This window comes from Bidens hawaiensis, unplaced genomic scaffold (genome assembly GCF_021521415.1).
Source record: "Bidens hawaiensis isolate Kalapana, Puna unplaced genomic scaffold, B.hawaiensis_p1.1 tig00041686_1, whole genome shotgun sequence".
Classification (NCBI taxonomy): domain Eukaryota; kingdom Viridiplantae; phylum Streptophyta; class Magnoliopsida; order Asterales; family Asteraceae; genus Bidens; species Bidens hawaiensis.
In genome coordinates this window covers 10,910-21,575 of record NW_027505732.1, presented here as the reverse complement: position 1 = coordinate 21,575, position 10,666 = coordinate 10,910, and the positions used below count along the sequence as shown (strand labels likewise).

Here is a 10,666-nt window from a genome sequence, read left to right as displayed (position 1 = left end):
GCTCCAACTCTATGGTATTGCAATATCGTGTTGAAGTTGATTTTCACTTTATTTGAGAAAGGTTGCACAAGGAAAGCTACGAGTACTATTTATTTTCTCAAAAAAATCAAATCGCATACATCTTTACAAAGCCGCTGCCTACACAGATTTACGTTTTTACGTTCCAAGCTACAGATTACTTTCCAACCCACCATCATTCACACGCTTAAAAGATCGCGGTATAGAAGTTTTTTTTTTTTTTTCATTTATTACTATATGTTGATTACTTGTTGTGTGTGTCATAGTAGCTATGAAATTTGCATAAAAGTTAAATGTGTTTATTTGATAACTGTAATTTTATATATGATGCGTTACAAATTTTTCAAACGCACCAGAAGGTCCTCGTGATACTATTATGTATACAAGAAAGAATGATAAAGCAAATTATATAAGACATCAGAGTTTTGCACAGATTAACTATAGTTACAAAATTTTTAACTGGACCTGAAGTTTCAAACTACTTTGTATATAAGGTAAACTGAAGTTGTTAGCCAAACTAATAATAACAATAATAAGACATATTTCATACTATATTGTTAATAAGAGAATCGGAAGATCTGAACCGATCTATGTTGCCTGGTATGATTCGATTTACCACTACGCTACAACATTTGTATTTTGGTTTCTTATTACTTGCAATTGGATTCTTTTCAAATTGTCATTTTTGTAGGTTAGTCAAATAGACCAATATGTTTGGACTCGCGGGCTGAAGGACTCCAAACATCCCAATTGTGTGAGGTCAAAAGGAACAGTTGGCTCAATTGCAGTTGAGGATATTAGGAAAACAAACCCATGGTAGTTTTTATTAACATTTAACACAAACCAAATTACATCTGGATAATGGATAAGCGAGCAACAAGCTGCGCCGTTATCCCCTTCTGGATCGCAAAGCCTATTCTACTAAATATAAATCCTTTGTTCCTCGGGCTCTGCGAGTCACTGTGGACCACCTTCTGCACCCGTTCCAAAAAGCGAAATGAATCTTCACCCCAACACTATCTTGAATTGTCAAAACTAACAACCAAGATCCACGGATCATGCTTTAATTTGGCGGCGCTAATATAGTTTTAACAATATCAAATTGTTAACTGTTACATGCGCCTAACTAAGGTAAACATTTTAGATGGCCGTCGGAAAAAAAATTCATGTACGTGGAGAACTTCTAAAGGCATCATGTATGTGGCAGACAGATTAAGTTAATCTTGGTGTTCCGGCTGTGACCCAATTTTACGTTTTCTGCCCCCTTTGCTGTTTTGTCCAGCATCAGTAGAGCCTGTTGACATCAATGACTCTGAATCTGATGACATGAAATTGTTAGCCACGGAGTCCGAGAATGTTTGGGTAACAGTAGTAACCATGCTTACAGACGAATCAGTAGGTTGTCCAACAACCTGCATCATTGACGTGTCACCCAGTTCAAATCCAGAAGCTATTTCAAAGTTCTGCTTCAAAGTTTGGACCAAGTTCTGTACATGTCTACGCTCTTTGATGTGTGCAGGTAGAATAAACTCCAACACATAGTCCTCATTCGGTTCAACACTATGCAAGAAGATTGCAAAGCAGCTAGTCAACCTGAACATAATTGCATGGTGGACCAAAGGGTACTCGTCTTCACTGAGTTTGGTTACATCTGTACAAAACCAAGAACCACGAGTTGACAATGCCTTGCCAACAGGGCCACTGGACCTGTCCAGGTGTCGCTCTGTGCATTCTTTCCTGAAAGACCACAAGTTTCCATCTTTAAGAAGAAACGGTAGAGCAGCTGTAGACATGCAGACTTGCCCAACACATCTAGTGTCAAAACTACTACAGCTATTTTCTATTACCTTTTCATGGGCAACAAAACTAGTGTGTGAGGGCACGACCCATGTCTGAGCTAGAGGTAAACCGTGGATGTCACATATCGCTTTCAGAATACCAGAAATTATATTGAAACCTTTTTCCCTGCGCTCGTTAAGAACCTGTACATGAAACTCATCTGTCACATAAAAGTTCCAAAGCAAAGAAAAAGTACTGTGAAGAGAACCCTGCAAAAATATTAAACCTGAGTAATAGAATATTAGATTATAACACATCAGCAGGGCCCAACTCACATATAAATCAGGAAAAGCAAACCTAAAGAGGTATGTACCCGCCTTAACATCGAGCGGGGCGGGTCAACCCACAAGATATAGACAAGAGGCTTGAAATCAAGATATCATGAAGGCACAAAGCCAAAACCTATGCGCATGGCGCATATCACATATGCTCACGCATACCACATATGCTCACGCATCACATATGCTCACGCGTATCACATGCTCACGCACCATATATGCTCACGCATATCACATATGCGCGTGGCGCATATCACATGCTCACGCATCATATATGCTCACACATATCACATCTGCGCGTGGCGCATATTACATATGCTTGCGTATATCACATCTACGCATGAAACATCTGCGCGTGAGAATAAAGAGAAGACCTCGCGCATCCTCAGGATAGGCGCATATCACACATGCACATAATCAACCTCGTCCTTATCCAAATCAGGATAAGGACAACCTTGATTGTGCTCGTCAGACAACCTTCCAGAAGGTATCCTTTAAGGAATAAGAATACTCTGATGTTGACAGCTGCCAATGAAAGGTGGACAACTCAGCAAAACCCATGTGCTACCACGTGATTGCACATGGGTCAGGTGAAATGCCTGGGTCAGAGAATAATCAATGAAAAAGCACCAGGTGTCCTAAGGACACGTGGCGCAAAGCAATAGGAGGAGGCCAAAAAGGCCCTAATGGGATCTGAGCCCAATCATTGGAAACCCTAACACTATAAATACCACACCACCTCCACAAGGGGAGGTAAGCAAGAAAATACATTCCAATTCCTTACTCACTCTCAGATTATTATCTTCTCCTACAATCTCTTATTCTCACACCGGAGGGTTACCCCAAAGAGGACCCCTCTGTCCCTTTCTGAGGGGTAAGTTCACGGTGTTGCTCGTTTTGTAGGTGGAAGAATTCATACTCCGGAGAACCATCGGTGAAATAGCATACTCATACCCGAGGAAGGTTGATCGTCTACCAGTGAGTCGATCCACGTTTCTTCATTGGCGCCATCACCTGTTACAACGGCAACAAAATCACCATCTCATCAGTTCTCTCTGAAAAACTTCACCATGGTTTCTGGTGTTCGAAACAGCGATCAAGTTCTGGAGGATATTGAGCTTGAGGATGTTAATGAGGGACAGCAGTTTCTGAGGGTGCCGCGTGATTCTGCGCGCACCACCAGTAACCATCCCTTCATCACAACTCCTCATAGCCAGACTGAAACTCCTCCAGACGATCTCACGTTCCAAAATCTGACTGGCGCGAAACAAAAAGGACCAATGGCTCCAGAAGTTGAAACCAATGACCCTAAAGAATGGCTCATAAACGAACAACGACGTTTAATGGACAAATACAATGAGCTGGTCAAACACAAAAAGTTAGCCGACTTAACACAAAGGCTCGCGTTTGATAAGCAAACCATTCAAGGAACAACAAAAAGGGCGCGCGCGCCGGAAGATGGTCACTCTGTTCACACTGAACACGCTGATTTTAGTGATGAAGAAGTGCACAGCATGAGGAAGACACGAGATACTCATGCAGGCGGCTCACAGCTCCGCGCGCACATGAACATAGCGCCTGGAGCCAAAGCCGATATGGATCTGTACACACCGTACAACCCACCAGCGAGAGGGCAAGTAGACGTAACCACACCATACAGGCCAGCCATCTTGGTGAAGCATTCAAAATTCACTAAGCGCATCGCGAAGGCTCCCATTCAGCACAAAACCAAGATGCCAAGTGGTTTGGGCAAGTACGACGGCACAACTGATCCAGACGATTTCCTACAAGGTTTTTACAACACTGGAAACCTAGAAAGCTGGACGATGCCAACATGGTGTCACATGTTTGCTCGCTGCCTCAAGGGCGCAGCGCGTGTCTAGTTCGAAAGCTTGCCGACTGCACAAATCGATGGGTTTGAAGAGCTATTGGAGAAGTTCCAGGCTCACTTCGTACAGCAGCGCAGACACACGCGCGGCCCCGATGACATCATGCACTGCATGCGCAGGAATGATGAAACCATTGAAGACTACATAACCCGTTTCAATCAGGAATCCCTTGCAATTGGAGGTATCACTGAACAACTCTTGCGCGTGGCCTTTATACAAGGTGCGCGCAGTGATCAACTCCGCAGAGCTCTCGTGAGCAGAGATGGCATGCCAACCACTTGGGCCAAGCTAATGGAAGCATCGTGAGTCTTCGCGCGAAATGAAAAACAAATTGCCCAAGATAGAGCAAGAGATAGAGGGCATCAAACAGAAGCACCGCGCAACAATGAAAGGAGGGGCAAACAGAACTCCGTATGGTCCAGGTTGCAACAAACCAGTTTTTCTCCCGCAGAAAAGCAGGCGCAACCAAGCTCACCCCAGCCCCAAAAAGACATTCGTAATCGCAGAGAAAGTGACAAGAGGGAAGGCGGCAGAGAGCCTAACAGACCTCTACCAAGAATATGGACTCCCCTCACTAAAACGCCTTCACAAGTGTTAAGCACAGAGAATGTCCAGTTTAAAAGCCCCAAGCCATTACTCCACAAGGGACCATCAAACAGTGGCAAGTATTGTGAGTTTCACAAGTCCACAGGGCACAACACCGATGCATGCCACCATTTGAAGGATGCGATTGAAAGAGATGTGAAATCAGGCAAGTTGGCTCACCTGGTGAAAAACCCAAGACCAGAGAATGAACAACCAGATGGAGCCTCAGCCAGCAAAAAGTTCAAAAGAATCTGTGTAGCCGAGGGAGGAAGGCAAGGGCAAAGATCGAGAAAGAGAAGCGCGCAAGTCCAAGGAGATTGGCGCGAGCAACAAGTAATCTTCCCAAGAATCAGGGGAGGCCCGTCTATCAGCAGTCCTCTAGTCATCACTACACACATTGCTCATTATGAAGTGTCAAAAGTCCTGGTGGACACTGGCAGTGAATCAGACATCATGTATGAGCAATGTTTCAGGAAGTTGGATCCAGCAGACCAAGCAAGGCTCGAAATTGTGAATGCACCAATCTCGGGTGTTTCAAATGAAATCATTCACCCCCTAGGTCAGATACAATTTGAACTAACAATGGGGGATGAGAAACACAAGCGAGCCGAAATTGTCAACTTCTTGGTCTTGCCCACCACTTCATGCCACAATATGATCTTGGGTAGAGGAACGATTGCTCAATTCAACGCCATACCGTCACCAGCGCACGGCGCGCTGGGGTTCCCAACACCAACAGGTGTAACATTTGTATACCGAGATCATTTGTGCGCAGTGACAAGTATACCGAGGGGAGGGAGAATGAAACTTCCAATGGCAAACAACGCGCCAGATGAATGGATTCTCAACCCAAAATTCCCAGAGCAAACAATCACAATTGGAGCTACGATATCAGACGACACAAGGTTGAGAATGAAAAGATTGCTCACAACGTATATGTCGGTCTTCGCGTGGCAACATTCTGATATGACTGGGGTTCCGCGAGACCTGGCGCAACATTCTCTCAACACCTTCAAGTCTGTAGAGCCAATTGCTCAAAAGAAGAGAGTCATGGGGGATGAGAAGGCAAAGGCCATGAATGAGCAAGTAGAAGATCTACTGCGCGCAAATATCATCCGCCCTATACGATACCAAACATGGGTAGCCAATCCTGTGATGGTAAAGAAGAGCAACGGGTCATGGAGGATGTGCATTGATTTCAAGGACCTCAACAAAGTATGTCCAAAAGATTGTTACCCCCTCCCAAACATTGACGCGAAAGTGGACTCTGTGGCGCCATTTAAGCTCAAATGTTTCCTGGACGCCTACAAGGGCTATCACCAAATTCAAATGGCACCACAAGACGAGGACAAGACTGCCTTCAGAACTGACAAGGGTGTTTTTTGTTACACAAAAATGCCCTTTGGTTTGAAGAATGCAGAATCCACCTACCAAAGACTCATGGATGCGGTTTTCAACGAGCAAATTGGAAGAAATCTAGAAGTCTACGTGGATGATTTGGTGATTAAAAGCAGGGAGGAAAAACAAATGCTCAAAGACATCGAAGAAACCCTTTGGCGCCTAAAGGAAGTAAACATGAAGCTCAACCCGAGCAAATGCACATTCGGCGTAGAAGAAGGGAAATTTCTAGGTGTAATGGTCACCAAGGATGGTTTCAAGGTGAACCCAGAGAAGGTGGAGGCTATCCTTGACATGCCCTCACCATCCACCATGAAGGAAGTTCAAAAGTTGAATGGTAGATTGGTATCAATTAACAGGTTCCTAGCGAACCATGCAAGCAAATCTACCCCATTTGTTAACACATTGAGAAATTGCCTAAAGAAAAGCCAATTCAAGTGGACGCCTGAGGCCGAGCAAGCTTTCAGTGAGATAAAAGAATGTCTGATAAATCTGCCTGCGCTCACAGCTCCACTTCCTGGCGAAACTCTAACATTGTACCTGTCAGCAGGAGAGCGCGCCATCGGCGCAGTGTTGTTGGTGGATCACAAGGGAATCCAAACACCAATCTATTATGTGAGTCGGGTGCTGACAGATCCTGAGACGTGCTACTCCATCATGGAAAAGTTAGTTTTGTCACTAACACACGCGTCGCACAAGCTTCATAGATATTTCAATGGTCATCCTATTGAAGTCCTGACTGGTTACAACATCCAGCAAGTCTTGCGGCGTCCCGCGCTCTCAGGAAGGCTGACAAAATGGGCGCTGGAATTAGGAGAGCACACGATCGCCTATAAGCCCTGTCCAGCAATAAAGGGACAAGTCTTAGCTGATTTCATCGCAGAAATCCCTGAAGGAAAAATTGAAGAGGCTCAGCGCGAGGTTGACCCTCCGCAAGCCAATAATGAAAAATATGTTTGGAGATTATTCACTGATGGAGCTTCAAACAATGAAGGGTCCGGCGCAGGCCTCAAGCTGGTGGATCCAGAAAGTCATGAATATACTTACGCAATCAGGTTGGATTTCAAGAGCACCAACAATGAAGCTGAGTATGAAGCCCTGCTGGCTGGTCTGCGCATCGCGCACAAGTTCGGAGTTAAAAAGCTAGAGGCCCATATTGATTCATACTTGGTAGAAGCACAGGTCAATGGCCTTTATGATGCCAAGGAGAACACCATGCCTCTGTATCTAGAGCAGGCGAGAAAACTCATCTAGCAATTTGACTTCTTCGGAATCATACATATTCCGCGCAGTGAAAACAAGTCTGCCGACGCGCTGAGTAAGATGGCATCAACCAGCTTCGATCACTTTGGCAAAGATGTCAGGGTGGAAGTAATGAGCAACCCGTCAGTGGGAGCGAAGTCTGTCCTTGTAATTCTTACAACACCTTCATCATGGATAACTCCATTAATGGAATTCTTGAAGGAGGGAAAGATACCGGACGATCGCGCACAGGCGAGGAAGATAAGACACAAGTCGCAGAACTACGAACTGCTTGATGGTACGTTATATCGACGCTCTTATCTTGGACCGCTCATGAAATGCCTAGATGCTGAGGAAGCAAGCTATGTGATCAGAGAGATACACGAAGGAATCTGTGGAATACATGTTGGCCCGCGCATGGTGGTTGCCAAGGCAATGAGTGCAGGTTACTATTGGCCAGGCATGTACTTGGACGCGTTAAAAGAGATCCAAAAATGCAAAGCGTGTCAGAGCTATGCGCCAAACACCATGCGGCCAAAGAACAACTTGATTCCGGTGACCTCCGCATGGCCTTTCCACAAATGGGCAATCGATATTGTGGGTCCCCTGTGTAATTGTCAGATTATGTGCCTGCAATATGACAACAATTTGAAAATGGTTACAATAAGGAAGCATAAACTACTATGCAACAGAAAACATAAATCAACCAAAAAACCAAATTGCAGAACACAAAAAAAAGTAAAACAAACAGTGTAGGTGTGCGCCAAAACACAAATACGGATGGCTTAAGAATGAGATATATCATCAAAGCTAGAGGAAAGATGGAAACCTTAAGTGCATCGTTGATATCTTTAACCTCAGGAGCATAACTTGGATACCTTGTAGACGTAGTCAAAAGCTCAAGCACACCAACACATAATTTTGTAGTTAAATCAAAAACCGGAAAAGCCAAATATCCATGGAAATTACAACTTTTCGCACACTCTAGCTGGGGGAAAAGTTCTGGCGAGTAATTAGTCACATCTGGTGTCCACTCTGGCAATCCTCGTATGTACACTCGAGCTGCAGTACTACAGTCCTCTTCATTATGATCCTTATCCACAGTAAAAGATTTGAGCTCAGAATCCCGCCGTTACCTAAGAAGCCCTTCATCAATTACCCCAACACCAAATGGTTGATCCTTAGTAGTAAGTAACCGGCTCTTCTGAACCATACAAGGTGACCAAAACTGCATAAGAACATGTTGCTCCCGGAAAGTTAATACCTTCAGCACAGCATATATCTTGTTCTGTATTTTCTGATGATTTGTGACAATATTGGCATCTTCCAGCTCCAAACCTACAGTTTACAGCCCATGTCAGAGGCTCCCAAGCAGTATTAACTTGTAACTTTCTAAGGAATATATTTTTGGCCCAGATTTCATAAACAGACACCAATCAAGACTCTTTTTTATTACGAATAAACTTGCACAATTGGCTCAATAAACTTACAGTGATACGACACATTTAAATAGACCAAAACTTAATCCGCATGCTTGATGTATGCTTAGACCTTGACTGCCTTGACTTTGACTCTTGACCCATACCAAAAACAAAAGAACAATAATAACACAGAACTAAAAATACCAAACTAATAAACAACTCTTTAACCTTCTTGATGACCCGTTTCAAGATTAAAGTCTAGCATATATGAATATGTGTTACATGGGTATAAAGACTAAGAAATTAAAGAACAATAAATGACAACTGAAGGATGTATCTCTGTGTGCGTGTGTTTATGTATATAAGTCCAAAACTATGCCGAGAAAGAAGACGTTCTATACTTCAACATGTAAAATAAATACATACTGAAACCTAAATCTTATCAGTTTTAATTTTATTTAATGTTCCATACAAGTCCAACCTATCACAATTTCACAAATGAAAGTGTTATTATACCGTTTTCTCCTTCACAGTCACAATATTAAGTTTACTACACAAGTTAACAAGAAAATTAGACAGTAAGACATACCACTGCTCCTCGATTGAGAAACCCAAAGTGGTGTCAGGTATCTCGAGTCACCAGAAAGTGGAACAGTTGGCGATTCAAAACGGAACTCATCCATAGATGCAGAATCAAATGCCTGCAACTGCTCCTTCAAAGGCATTCAAGCTTCTAGATTTCTAAAAACACGTCACCAGTCGAGCCTGTTTAATGAAACGTAATGAGTGTTGGGTTATGAAGGCCTTTGGGCCGGTTTTATTAGGAGGCCCAGTTTTGGTTCTTAATTATGTTTAACCCTAATATTGTTTATTATATATATCCCATCATGTAATTGTAATCTTTGTTCTGAGCTAATAAGAAAACCTAGTTGCAGCCCGTGGACGTAGGTCCCCTCGCGGGGACCGAACCACGTTAAATTCTTGTGTCGTTTATATTTTCGTTTATACGTGTTTATCGTTGTGCATGTGTGTGTTGTTTCGCTTCCGCGCGCCGCTTTGTTCCTAACAAGTGGCATCAGAGCTTTGGCTTGTTGGACACACGGTTCGTTGCACTGGTAACGATTTCGCAGAAGGTTTTGGTTCGAATCTGTTTTTTGGTGATTAGGGTTGGGTAGGTCCATCACCGTGAATAACTCTTGGAGATCGCAGGGTTAATTTCTGGTTCGTGTTCATCAGTGATCGACAGTCAAGATTGGTGGCTGTCAGGCTGAGTTAGGGTTTGACTATTTATTATCAACCGTAAATTAGGGAACCGGGTTTTGTGAAGACCATTTAGGTTCGGGTTCAGATTTGTTTGCAAGAGATTAGTCTGAGGTAACTTTATATAGTTTATTTACAGTTAGTTGATTTATCGGTTATTGCAAGAGCAAATCGGTTTATTTGGCAGTGTTCTGTTGAACAATCGTCAAGTTTAGGCCCGTGCCCTTGTTGTGTCTGTTCACTGTTTTCGATTTGTTCTCGTTTGTTATTGTTATAACTGAAGACGAGGTGGTTATGATCGGAATGTTGACGGTTATGGATTTTGGTTGATTGGTTTGTCATGTGAACTTGGATATAGTACTGGTGATGGATAAACTTGGAGAAAATGGAACCAGCGGGTGTGCTGGTGACGGCATAAGTGAAAAAAAAATGAGGTTAGTGGCAAGTCATGTAAACTATTGCTCGTTTGGATGATCTTTCGGTTAGGGTTTGAGTTAACTGATCGTGTGTACGGTCATAGAACCCTTGGTACCGCTTGATTTCATGAAAGTTCTACTGTTGTTATAGCTGTTTGCCTGTTAGCTGGTTCGAAACTGTGATTATTACTTCTTGTTCGTTTGGAATTGTGAAGTTATATCTTGTTTGGTGGTGATCAGTGGTACACCATTTGAGAGGTTCATAATCTCGTGTTGGGTAAAGTTATTTGCCGGGATAGTACGAGTGGGGTTCATCTCAT

General features: G+C 43.3%; 1 pseudogene across 1 annotated transcript; it reads right to left on the bottom strand.

Moving 5' to 3' along the window:
• Positions 1–1,079: 1,079 nt before the first annotated feature.
• Positions 1,080–9,450, bottom strand: LOC143615021 (protein NLP6-like; annotated as a pseudogene). Its single transcript, XR_013150395.1, has 4 exons — positions 9,260–9,450; positions 8,079–8,587; positions 4,004–4,034; positions 1,080–2,017 (listed from the first exon to the last, which is right to left on the bottom strand). The product of XR_013150395.1 is annotated as a protein NLP6-like (transcript).
• Between the last annotated feature and the right edge of the window lie 1,216 nt (positions 9,451–10,666).